Source organism: Astatotilapia calliptera, chromosome 11 (genome assembly GCF_964374335.1).
Source record: "Astatotilapia calliptera chromosome 11, fAstCal68.1, whole genome shotgun sequence".
Taxonomy (NCBI): Eukaryota; Metazoa; Chordata; class Actinopteri; order Cichliformes; family Cichlidae; genus Astatotilapia; species Astatotilapia calliptera.
Window position 1 is genome coordinate 36,105,846 of NC_137432.1, and position 11,767 is coordinate 36,117,612.

Genomic DNA, 11,767 nt, shown 5'->3' on the forward strand with positions numbered 1-11,767 from the left:
CCAACTAATACAAAACATTTAAACAAACATGAAACACCCCCCAGGCAATGAAGCATGTGGTGCAATCCAATTAGGCTGTCAGCACACTGTAAACCCGAACAAGTTGACTGAACTTAAAACTTTTGTGGAAACTGATTACCTCAAAAGATTTAAGTACAAAAACTCATATCTTCTAAGTATGGGGTACTCAAAATTTGTATTTATTGTTAACCTAAAAATTTAAAATTATATTTTATATTTTATTAATTGAGCTTTACTCAAAGACTGTATACTTTAATTTCAATATTTTTGTGTTTCTTGTAGTTTATTATTTTGATGCAACACAATGCAATTATATTACAACCTAAACTCAAATTATCTGATTATTAATTAAAAGATATTTATGTTTCAATGTTTGAGTGTAGACTACTAACAAAAAAAAAAGTACGGAAATTCAGTTACTTTACATTTTGTTTATTTAACATTTTTTCATGAAAATTTAAAAACATCACAAATGTTTTTATAAAACAACTAACATGGACATCGGCACCATAAAGTGAGCATTATAAATTCTGTGTAGAACATTTATCTTTTTATAAAATCACAAAGGACGACATCAGTCCTAATTGCATCTTTCTCAAAATACACAAAAATGCAAAACAAAAAGTCAAATACTAATCACTTTTTTTTTAAATAGAAATGAAAAACAATTTTTTAAAATGGGTACAAAGACGATCAGCTTCCAAATAACCAGATAAGGCAGTCAAGTATAGGAAAATTAGGTAAACTGATGGAGTTAAATCCACCCAAAGCCTGTAGTAAACAAAGTGCTTAAAGTGCTTCAAACAAAGTGCTCAGTAACAGAGTGCGTGTCCTAACAAACATTGCCTTATATTCCTTAAGAGCATGTAGGCAGGGGTTTCAGGGGTTTGCCGTCATCAAGCCCCATGAAGATATTTTGGACAAAGGCAAATGTGTGAACCAGCTTCCTGGGGTAGTCTAAATGCAGAGCATAGATCAAGCCAAACAATAAAGAAAATGCATCTGCAAATCTGGGAATATCACGCATCACCTAGCCGCCTTTCACCACAACAGCCATGCTTGAGGAAGTAAAATGGACTGGACTGGGAAGCGCCGTCTGTGAGAAGGGCAACTGAAGTGTCAATGAGGGTCGACTCATCCAATGCGTCCGCCTGGAATAGACACAGTATCAATGGTAAATGGCCTGTATTTGTATAGCGCTTTACACATTCAGTCATCCAGACATTCACACCCATTCACACACTGGTGATGGCAGCTACATTGTAGCCACAGCCACCCTGGGGCGCACTGACAGAGGCGAGGCTGCCGGACACTGGCACCTGCGGCCCCTCTGACCACCACCAGTAGGCAACGGGTGAAGTGTCTTGCCCAGGGACACAACGACCGAGACTGTCGGAGCCAGGGCTCAAACCGGCAACCTTCTGATTACAAGGCGAACTCCCAACTCTTGAGCCACGATCGCCCCAATTAAATAAGTAAGGTTGGTTTGAGAGAATGTGACAAGCATGACCTGTAATCTAGCAAAACATTCAGCAGTGTAGTGGGTTACTTTGTAACGAGTTAGGGTACTCTACTTTTTTTGAAAAATGTACATTAACGTGTTAGCTTCTTGCATTACATAATTTGTATTTTTGTTATTTTTCTAAAAAAAAAAAGTAATTTTTTATTTCATGACTTTATCTCAAAAAGAAACTAAATCTTGACTTCAGCCTGGTTTTTGGGCCACCTGCAGCATAGCCATAGTGCTGTGATACGCCTGTGCCCTGCTCCTGACCTGTGTGTGTGTTTGTGTGAGGGTTTTCTAAAGAGAGGGTATTTTGTTTGTACAATTTGGTAGCTGCTAGGGTATTAAATTGTATTTAAAAAAATCCATAGCATTTTATCTTACTGGCAGAATTTAAGTAATGCAAAAATACACTTACATTACATGTCTAAAAGAATTCTGGGTCCTCATCCCGCAGGTATACAGGAAGGGCACGAAGTACTGCAGTGCGTTTCACATTGATATCAGGCGCCTCCTAAAAAGGGAAAAGAAAAGTTCATTTAACGCAAAGTTTTCAGGTGTCATTCTTTGGGGAGGATACATGTTTATGAAACTGCATGACATCAGACTCTACTAAATTTTGGAGACTTTTCTTTTAAGATACAACCTTTCTGTCTCTTGTGACAGAGAGTCTGTTTCTTAATCATTTGACAAAAACCCTACACAGTATTTTAAAATAGTGTTCTCCAGATCAGAGCTGTAATCTATATAGAACATGGGGTTCAAAGCAAGGAAAAATTGTGTGTTTATCAGTGAAACTTTTAATTTGTGTTAATTTTATCATTATCAATATATGAAATCTTCACCTTAAGGGACTTAATGAATGGTTTCTTCTAAAAATTAGAAATGATTGAGTCATTTCACATCATATGAAAATATTAATTTTTAATACAAATTTGGCCCTATAAAAATGGAAACTCAGTAACAAAGATAATGGAGATTCTCTAAACACGAGCGAATATCACAGTAAAATTGTTGATTGTGATTTACACATTGGATGTATCCTCAGTGATTTGGTACAATTATACAACATTTTATAAGAACTGAACAACTGATGAAACAACTTACTTATGTGACCACATATGAAGTGTTATAACTTACCACAAAAGGTGAACTGTGCCACTGACCCTTGGTAGATCTGCACATGATAAAAAAAAAATGCATTATAAATACTAACACAGCTATTAATAATTAGGGGTACATTTAAGATGTTAATGTCACAAAATAAAATAGACTGGTAGAAAGAAGTACAAGGAAATGGTAATGGGGGGAGCCATGAAAATAGATCTTTTCAACATGATTCAGTGTGACAAAGCCAGGGCATGATTTAAAAAAAAAAAAGAAACAGGTTGTCACGGTCCTGGGTCAGTGACCCAGTGTTTTGAGTTTCTTGTGCCTCTGAGTTTTTTGTATTATGTTCTTAGTTCTCTTTGTTGTCCCAGCGTATTCTTTAGTGTAGTGTCTTAGTTTGGTGTTCTTGTATTCTGTTTAGTTCTGAGTATTTGGTAGCTGCCCTCTGTGTTTCTTAGTTGCTCTGTCTCCCCTAGTCTAGTTTGCGTCTGTGCTAATTCCTGTTTTACTTTGAAGGTCTGTGTCTCATGTGAGTGTATCCTACTTTGCTCCCTTGTCTCGTCAGTTCTGATTTCTCCCAGCTGTGCTCTCCTTCTGTGTCTCATTCCCCTCGTTACTTCCCATTGTATTTAAACCCTGTGTTTCTCTGAGTCAGTGCTGTGTCGTCCCTCAAGCTGTGTGTTTCCTCGTGTGCCTCTCTGCAAGCTGTGAGTTTATATTTTCCCAGTTTAGTTTTGTATGCTCGTTTTCTGTGAGCAGCAATTAAAGCTGTGATTTTGAGTTCATCCCCTGAGTCTGAGTCCTGCATTTTGGGTCCAACTCCTGCCTGCCGCACAGCGATTCATGACACGGGTCTTTTAACCTAAAAATGTTTTAATGGCCATGAAGAAAGGTCTCTTCAATAGATCTTTCAACTCACCTGTGTTTACTGTCTCCACCTGAAATTAATTGCAGTCTGAATTTTTCTTCTGTCTTTTTGTCTTTGGTCTTCAGCCTTGGAAGAAAAAATAAAAATATTGAAAACCTTATCAGCACACTAAATATACAACACCTTGCTATATTTCAGTTGTTTTAGATAGAAGTTACCACTGCTAGCTAAGTCACTTTTGAACGATGCTAATGAGAAGGGAAAAAAAAACCCCTGCCGAACAATGAGGGTGCTGTTGTAAAAACGCCAACTTTCTTGCGTTGGCAAGGGGTCGTTAAAATATCACTAAGACCCTTTCTTTATGTGTGATTCTTAGTAAAACTGTGTTTTAATCGGTTAAAACTGTAAAACTGAGGACATAATCTATGTTTGAAAAAGAGCGCGAACAACAGCGAACAACAATTCACCACCTGGGTCTGTGCTTTTTAACACAACAGCGCATTCGAAAACAAGTTATTGGCTGCAACATATTAATATACTTGCTTTTTTACGGAAAAAATAAACATAACGAAGGTTCCGTTTTACTTACAAGTTTCTCCAAATGTGCTCTCCAGTCGCTCGAGAAGGGCAGCCATATTGAACAGAATTTTCTGTCAACGTCGTTCAGGTTAGAGAGAAGACGTCATGACGTCATGACGTCCACATGCGGAGCTCGGAAAAAAACATTTACTCAAAAATCATAATTAAGAAAGCAGTATTTACTCTTAACTTCTAAGCCATGTACAATTATAACTGTTTGAATCGTTAACCGAACAGAAAAGTTTTAAGTTGTTTCAACTTTGTGAGGAATTTTAATTGTTATATCCACAAACTTTATAAGTCAGGTAGACTGTTGGGGTTTACAGTGCAGTACTTCAGGTCTCCCAGCCCTTTGCCACACCTTTTGCCAGACAGGAGGAGACACCAACCCCCAGGTAACTCAAACAAAGAAAGATGTATTAATATAACATAAAACAGAACTTTGACCTTGCAAGGTTAATATGTGTGCACGCCATATAAACATTGGAAGGTGTGATGGAAAAATGAATACATTTAATAAAGAAACGATATTGAACAATAAATAGAATATTTTAAAGTAGTGACTGTAAATTAAACTAAAGTGAATCAACGGGTGATGAGGTGTGGAGCTTACCATGTGTGGCATGCCATCACAGTTGGATTTTCTGCATATAAGCAGTCAATCTCTTTTATACTGTTGGCTAGGTTGTTCATTTGTTATAAGTATTTCTTTTTTGAAATGATACATATGAAATTATCTGGCCTCTAAGATAGGCCTTTAATGCCTCCCATACAACAGTCATTTTCATCCCTTGGGTTTGATTTGTCTCTAAGAAAAACTGTATTTGCTCAGAGACCATTTTTTTTAAATGAGTCTTTAGTTAGGAGTAAAGGATCAAGTCGCCAGGCCGGTTTTTGACTTAAGCGTTTGTGAAGAGAAATTGTAGAAGGCAAAGGAACTCAGACTCAAGATATCTTACACATGTGCACACATGGATGATCCCCCCCTCATCCCCCGATCCATCCTGCAGCAACGTGTGCAGGACAGATTTGAGAGAGAGGAAAAACCACCCAGGGCTTTCAGAACTCTCTTTATTTATACTTAAACAAGCTTTCAGGGAAGTAGGAGTGGAAAAAACATTTCCATAAAAGGAGAGACTGTTCGCTTGTCAACTGAAACAGGAGATAACTTTGTATGTATAGATTCCCATATAAGGGGAGCGAGAGACCGTTAGCTTGCCTGTTAACAAAGGAGGTACTATGTATGTCACAGCATTCCTCTGCACATCTGTTTTCACTCCCTTTTCCTGTGGTAGTTTCAATTCACAAGCTCTTCTTCCTTTAAATGAAGCTACAACTAAGCATAATCACAAAATTAAAAATCTTTCAACAGCGTTCATAAAAATTTACATCTAATTGTACTGGACTGTGGTCTGAGATAACAATAGAGTTGTATTGGCAATCTAAAACCTTGGGAAGAATTCTATTATCTACAACAAAAAAATCTATCCGTGAGTATGACCGGTGCACTGGTGAGAAAAATGAGAATTGTTTAGATGTAGGATTTTTGTTCCTCCAGGGTCAAAAAAAGCATAAGATTGCATAAAGGATTTTAGAACATTACCCGCTTTTGAAATTTTGCTATCAGGTTTTGGGTTTGATCTGTCAAGTTGAGGATTAAGTACGCAGTTAAAGTCACCACCCAGTATCAAATGGGACTCTGTTAAATCTGGCAGGTGTTTTAAAAAGGTACAATAAAAATTTGGGTCGTCCCAGTTTGGTCCATATACATTAGCAAGAATTACTTGTTTCCCATACAACCTGCCCTGTATAATAATATATCTCCTTCTGGTATCCGCCACAGTTGATAGTGGAATAAATGGAATCCCCTTCCTAATTAGAATAGCCACACCCCGTGATCTATCCTCAAATTTTGAGCTAAATATTTGGCTTATCCATGTTTTTTTTAGTTTAATTTGTTCACTTGATCGGAGGTGTGTTTCCTGCAGATATACAACATCGGATCTCAATGATTTTAAATGAGTAAAAACTCTTGTGCGTTCAACCGGATTATTTATACCTTTAACATTCCAGCTTATAAAACGAAGAGGCAGATGACTTTGCGAGCTTGCCATTCAGGTACCAAAATGCAGGTGCAGAAAAAAATATGTCCCAACCTCTGGACCCCCCCCCCCCCCCCCCCAAAAAAAAAGAAAGAGGGGGAGAAGGAAAAAAAAAAGGGAAAAATAAAAATAAATAAAACGAGCCTCAAAACCCCATGCTGATCTACTATTATCCCTGAGATCGCAACCCTCCAGGCTAGGATAGCACAGTGACTAAACGTACTGTTAACCCTCAAACAGCCCCTCAACTGGGCAAATATGTAACATTTAATAACTAAACAAAACTCCAAAACTTATATTTTCCACTTTCCCCGTGTTTATTCTAATCAAATGCCCCAGAATAACAGCAATATCTCGAACATATCAAAAATCGGAACGAAGAAGGAAGGCAGAGTATTCATAATCAATTAAATCAAAATCATTCTACCTTCCGGCCTTTTATGACTATGGCCCAATTATTTACTTGACATCTCCCCAGCACCGACGTATAACTATGTCCCTTGAGTTCAAGCAATCACACATGTGGAGTCCAACTTATCTTTTCTCACTCGGCTGTACCTCTCACGGCCGTAGTAAGTCTTTTTTGATAAAGTCTATTGCAGCCGCTGGGTCGGTGAAACAATTGTCCTGTCCCGTCGGTGAAGTGATGCGGAGAACAGCTGGAAACAAAAGTCCAAACTTAACGCCAGCGCAGCCTCGGAGCAAACGTTTAGCCTCCATAAAAGCAGCTCGTTTCTTTGCCACCAATGCTGTAAAATCAGGAAAAATGCTTATCTTCATGTCCTGCAGCAGCAACGGCTGCGACTTGGCGGCCCTTCGGAACACCTCTTCCTTCGCTTGGTAATAGTGAAACTTCACCACGATTGCCCTGGGGGAGTTTCCCTGTTGACCCAAGCTTCGATGAGCATCGGAGTAAAGTCGAGGCCCAGTATGTCTTTCAGCATTGTAGCAATAACTGCCGTAGGTTTCCCGGTGTTTTCAAAGCCCTCCTCCACCCCTACAATGCGTGCATTGCACCGGCGTTGTCGCCCCTCGATGTCGTCCAACTTGCTGGTCAACTTAGCAACGTCCGATTTCAGCTTGCTAACCTCGTTTTCCAACTCCACTGTCCGGTCTGAATAAGTATTCAAAGCAAACTCAACACTTTCCAAACGGGTCTCTTGCTTCTCCAGATCTTCTTTGATTGTGTCTATTTTATCATTTAAATCTTTCGTGCTTGAATTGATACGGTCCAATATCCTCTTTTCAGAGCTAGCAATAGCTCTGAGAATCTCACTCATGTCATGGGGTGGTGCCTCCGGTCTGTCCTCAGCATGGTCCGAGGCTTTTGCGGCCTGCTCTTTCCCCGATCTAGTTTTGCTCATATTTCGTACACCGTAGCCTTGAAGATGTAAAAAGTGCCTCAGAGCAGCACACGGGCGTGTTATCGTACTGTTGTTAAAAGTTCGTTAGTTTTGGAGCAATGGAATTATGAAAAAAGTTAGTCCATTGACATAACACATAGCAACAGACAACCATTCACACTCACATTCACACCTAGTGGCAATTTGGATTATCCAATTAACCTATCCCCACAAGCTGCATGTCTTTGGACGGTGGGAGGAAGCCGGAGTACCCGGAGGGAACCCACGCAAACACGGGGAGAACATGCAAACTCCACACAGAAAGACCCTGGCCTAATGGTGGAATTGAACTCAGGACCTTCTTGCTGTGCAGCAACAGTGCTAACCACCGTGCCACCATGCTGCCCTGTTTAAATAATATTAGGAGAAATAAAACATTAAAATCATAGTTTGATTTTAAAGAGGTGCAACATTTGGCTGTAAACCCAAGAAAATGTTGCCTGGCAATTTTTAATAATTATTTAATAATTACCATTAATATTAATAAGAGTCACTCAATAATAACATCCAGTATATTATCTCTGCCTCTAGCTTGTATTATATTACAATGTTTAACAGTTACTTTACTTATATTTAGGATTTAAAAACTATACACTTAAAAAAAAAGAAAAAAAAACATGTAAATGTCTCACAACATAATTAGGAGAGTAATTGGACTGATTCTTATATAGTGCTTTTCTACTCTCCCGGAGTACTCAAAGCGCTCTATACAACACGCCACATTCACCCAGTCACTCCCATTCTCACAAGCACTGACTCTATACTGAGTGCTTTCTAACTACACTCAAACACATTCATACTCCGATGGATGCATCGGAGAGCAAATTGGGGTTAGTATCTTGCCCACGGATATTTGGCATGCAGACTGGAGGAGCCTGGGAGAGAACTTCTCCTGGTGCCTCAACACTAACTCCATAACTAAGAAGGCCCAACAGGGTCTTTACTTCCTGTGGAAGCTGAGAAAAGCCCATCTCCCACCATCCATTCTCACGACCTTCTACAGAGGGACTATCGAGAGCGTCCCGAGCAGTTGCATCACTGTTTGGTAAGGTAACGGCACGGAATCAGATCACAATACCTTACAACTGATAGTAAGAGCAGCTGAGAAGATCTTTGGAGCCTCACTTCCCGCCATCACAGAAACCTATCGCACCTGCTGCATCCACAAACTCACCAGCATTGTGGAGGACCCCCCACACCCATCACACACACTCTTCTAGCAAAAAGTATTCGGGCCCTCAATGCCAGACTGCGAGACAGTTTCTTCCCCTAAGCCGTCAGACTCCTGAACACTCAGCAGCTGGACTGACACACATGCATACCTTCATACACCAAGTTATTTTTTGCACAATGCTCAGGCTTTTGCATTTTTTGCACACTTGTACCTTATCTAGTCCTGTGTTGACTGTCTGTTATATGTCATGTGTAGCGCCATAGTCTTGGAGGAACGTTGTCTTATTTCAGTGTGCACTGTACCACTGCACATGGTCGGAATGACAATAAAGCCACTTGACGTAAATAGAGATTTTAAGAAAAGGATTCTTTTCAATGATATTTGTCTCTTGGTGCTTGGATTAATTTTCCATTTCATTTTTCAGTCTGTTTTTTTTTTCTTTTGTCAATGTGTGTCTAAAGCTCTCTGTGCTTGTCAGATCTTCTTTGAGGCGTCTCTACATACCTGTTCCCAGGCTGCCACAGCTGTTTAATGTTTAACAATGCCTGCCTTTGTATTTGTTCCTATTGCCATTAGAGCTGTGTAACACCCACATTTCTCATTTGTGGTATAATAAAGGTTTATTCTATTCTATTCTTTGCTTCTTCCACTCACTTTCAGCAAAACATTTACAGTAATATTATACGCAGACTGCCTTCTGCTTACCTTTGATATCCCTGTGTTCTAGGTTCAGTTAGCCTGACCTCAGGAACCTCATCTGCCTGCCAACTCTCCTCTCTCATTCAAAGGTTCTATTTCAAAGCATTAATTAAAGATAAAGATGTTCACTGGGCTAACTCAGAAGACGTAAAGAAGAAAAAAACTTTAGCTCTTTCAAGTAAAGAGTGGAAAGGAGTGCAGTTATTGTAGAAAGTGTGCCAGGTGTATTCAATTACAGACAAAATGTTCAAATTCACATATATGTATTGTTCACTGGCAGTAAAGATGTTACATTTTTTTCATATATTTCTAATAATCAATAACAACTGACAATAAGACAACAAATTTTTAACTTCATTAAATTGAAAATTATGTATGTCAGTGTAGTAGTGTTAAATGCTTACCAGGTTCAGATGCAAATGAAGAAACTCCACTCAGGCAAGTCTGCTGGACCAGATGGAGTGAGTCCCCTCAAGGCCTGTGCCCCCAGCTTTGTGGAGTCTTCCATAAACTGTTCATGCTGAGTCTGAAGAGGGTCCCAGTGCTGTGGAAGACATCAAGCCTCGTCCCTGTACCAAAGACGCCACGTCCCAGTGGCCCCCAGGATTACAGGCCTGTGACACTGACCTCCCACATCATGAAGACCCTGGAAAGGCTCATCCTGGACCAGATCTCACCCATTGTCAGACCACATCAGGATCCCATTCAATTTGCTTACCAGCCCCGTCTCACAGGACGCCATCATCTATCTGCTCAATCGTGTCTACATCCACCCGGACCAGCCGGCGAGCACTGTGAGGTTCATGTTTTTTTTACTTTTCCAGTGCTTGGTGATAAGCTAACAGCGATGCAGGGGGATGCTTCTCTGGTGTCCTGGATTGTTGATTACCTGACAGGAAGACCACAATATGTGCGTCTTCCACATTGTGTGTCTGACAAGGTAATCAGCAACACAGGAGCACCATAAGGGACCATCCTCTCCCCCTTCCTCTTCACCCTCTACACCACAGACTTCAGCTGCTGCACAGAGACCTGCATCTTCAGACGTTTTGATGGCTCTGCGGTGGTTGGATGCATCATCAGGGATGATGAAACCGTACTGGGTTGTGGTCGACTCCTTTGTTACGTGGTGTGAGAAGAATCATCCGCAGCTTAACATGGCAAAAACCAAGAAATTGGTTGTGGACTTCAGGAAGACCAGGAAACACTTGACCTCTGTTTCAATCCAGGGGCTCAATGTTGACATTGTGGAGGACTATAAATACCTTGGAGTACACATTGACAATAAACTGGACTGGGCTAAAAACACCACAGCATTTTACAGGAAGGGCCAGAGTTGTCTCTATTTTTTGAGGCGACTGAGGTTCTTCAATATCTGCTGGACAATGCTAAGGATTTTCTATGAGTCTGTTGTGGCCAGTGCGATCCTCTATGCCGTGATGACGTAGGCGCATGCATGTGTGCCCTGGTCACAGCTCTTTCAGCATGGTCAGAGGAGAGGTGATCTAGCAGGCGCGCAACACACACAGCTCACAGCTCTGTATTTCAATTTATTGCAGATGTTGCAGCGACTTACAGTAAAGAGCCCAGAGATCCAGTGCTGTCTCCTGCCTCTTATTTATATGCCAGAACACAACGCATCGACAGGCGTAACACACACACAAAAGGGTTACCTCAGCATATAGAGTTCTCCAGTAAAGAGGATATCTATTGCCCAGTCATAGTTATACACTGAAGTTTCATTTGAGCAGACTAGCTGACATGTGGGTGCCCTCTAAGGGCCAAGAAATATATTTATTTCTACATGTTTGGCTGCTACGTGATCATGTGGAAAGGGTAAAATTATATTCTTGTTAACAATATTAAATTTCAAGACTATTATTATGCAGCGGCATGAATGTAACTAAAGAATCCTACTTTGATAAAAGTTAGAGAATGTATTTGAATAAAAGCTACGTTTTTCACTTGTTTCAGAAACAGCTTTGTCTTTTGTTTGCTGAAAATGCATTGTGTGGAAATTAGCACACTAGCAAAGACTGTGACAAGGACTGCTACAGTGTAGATAACGTAGGCCAAATTAAGCAATCACTTTGCATCAAACTGAATCTCTTTTATGCTTAATCAAAGTCATTTTGATAAATGCACATTAAACATCATGGGAGACTGAGAGTAATTTAATTAGATCCAAAGATCTCTGAACAGGTATATGTACAAAATAACTACATTTCCTCATGACTTCTAAAGCCAAAGAAATGCACTTGAAATTTTTAATTGGCACGTATCCTCGCAGTGACTTTTTTGAACAGA

General features: G+C 40.0%; 1 long non-coding RNA gene across 1 annotated transcript; it reads right to left on the reverse strand.

The window, feature by feature from the left end:
- Positions 1 to 437: 437 nt before the first annotated feature.
- On the reverse strand, positions 438 to 4,200 carry LOC145431971 (uncharacterized). Its single transcript, XR_013912306.1, has 5 exons — positions 4,093 to 4,200; positions 3,555 to 3,629; positions 2,666 to 2,702; positions 1,944 to 2,039; positions 438 to 1,172 (listed from the first exon to the last, which is right to left on the reverse strand). It is a non-coding gene; the product is annotated as an uncharacterized LOC145431971 (long non-coding RNA).
- Positions 4,201 to 11,767: the final 7,567 nt, after the last annotated feature.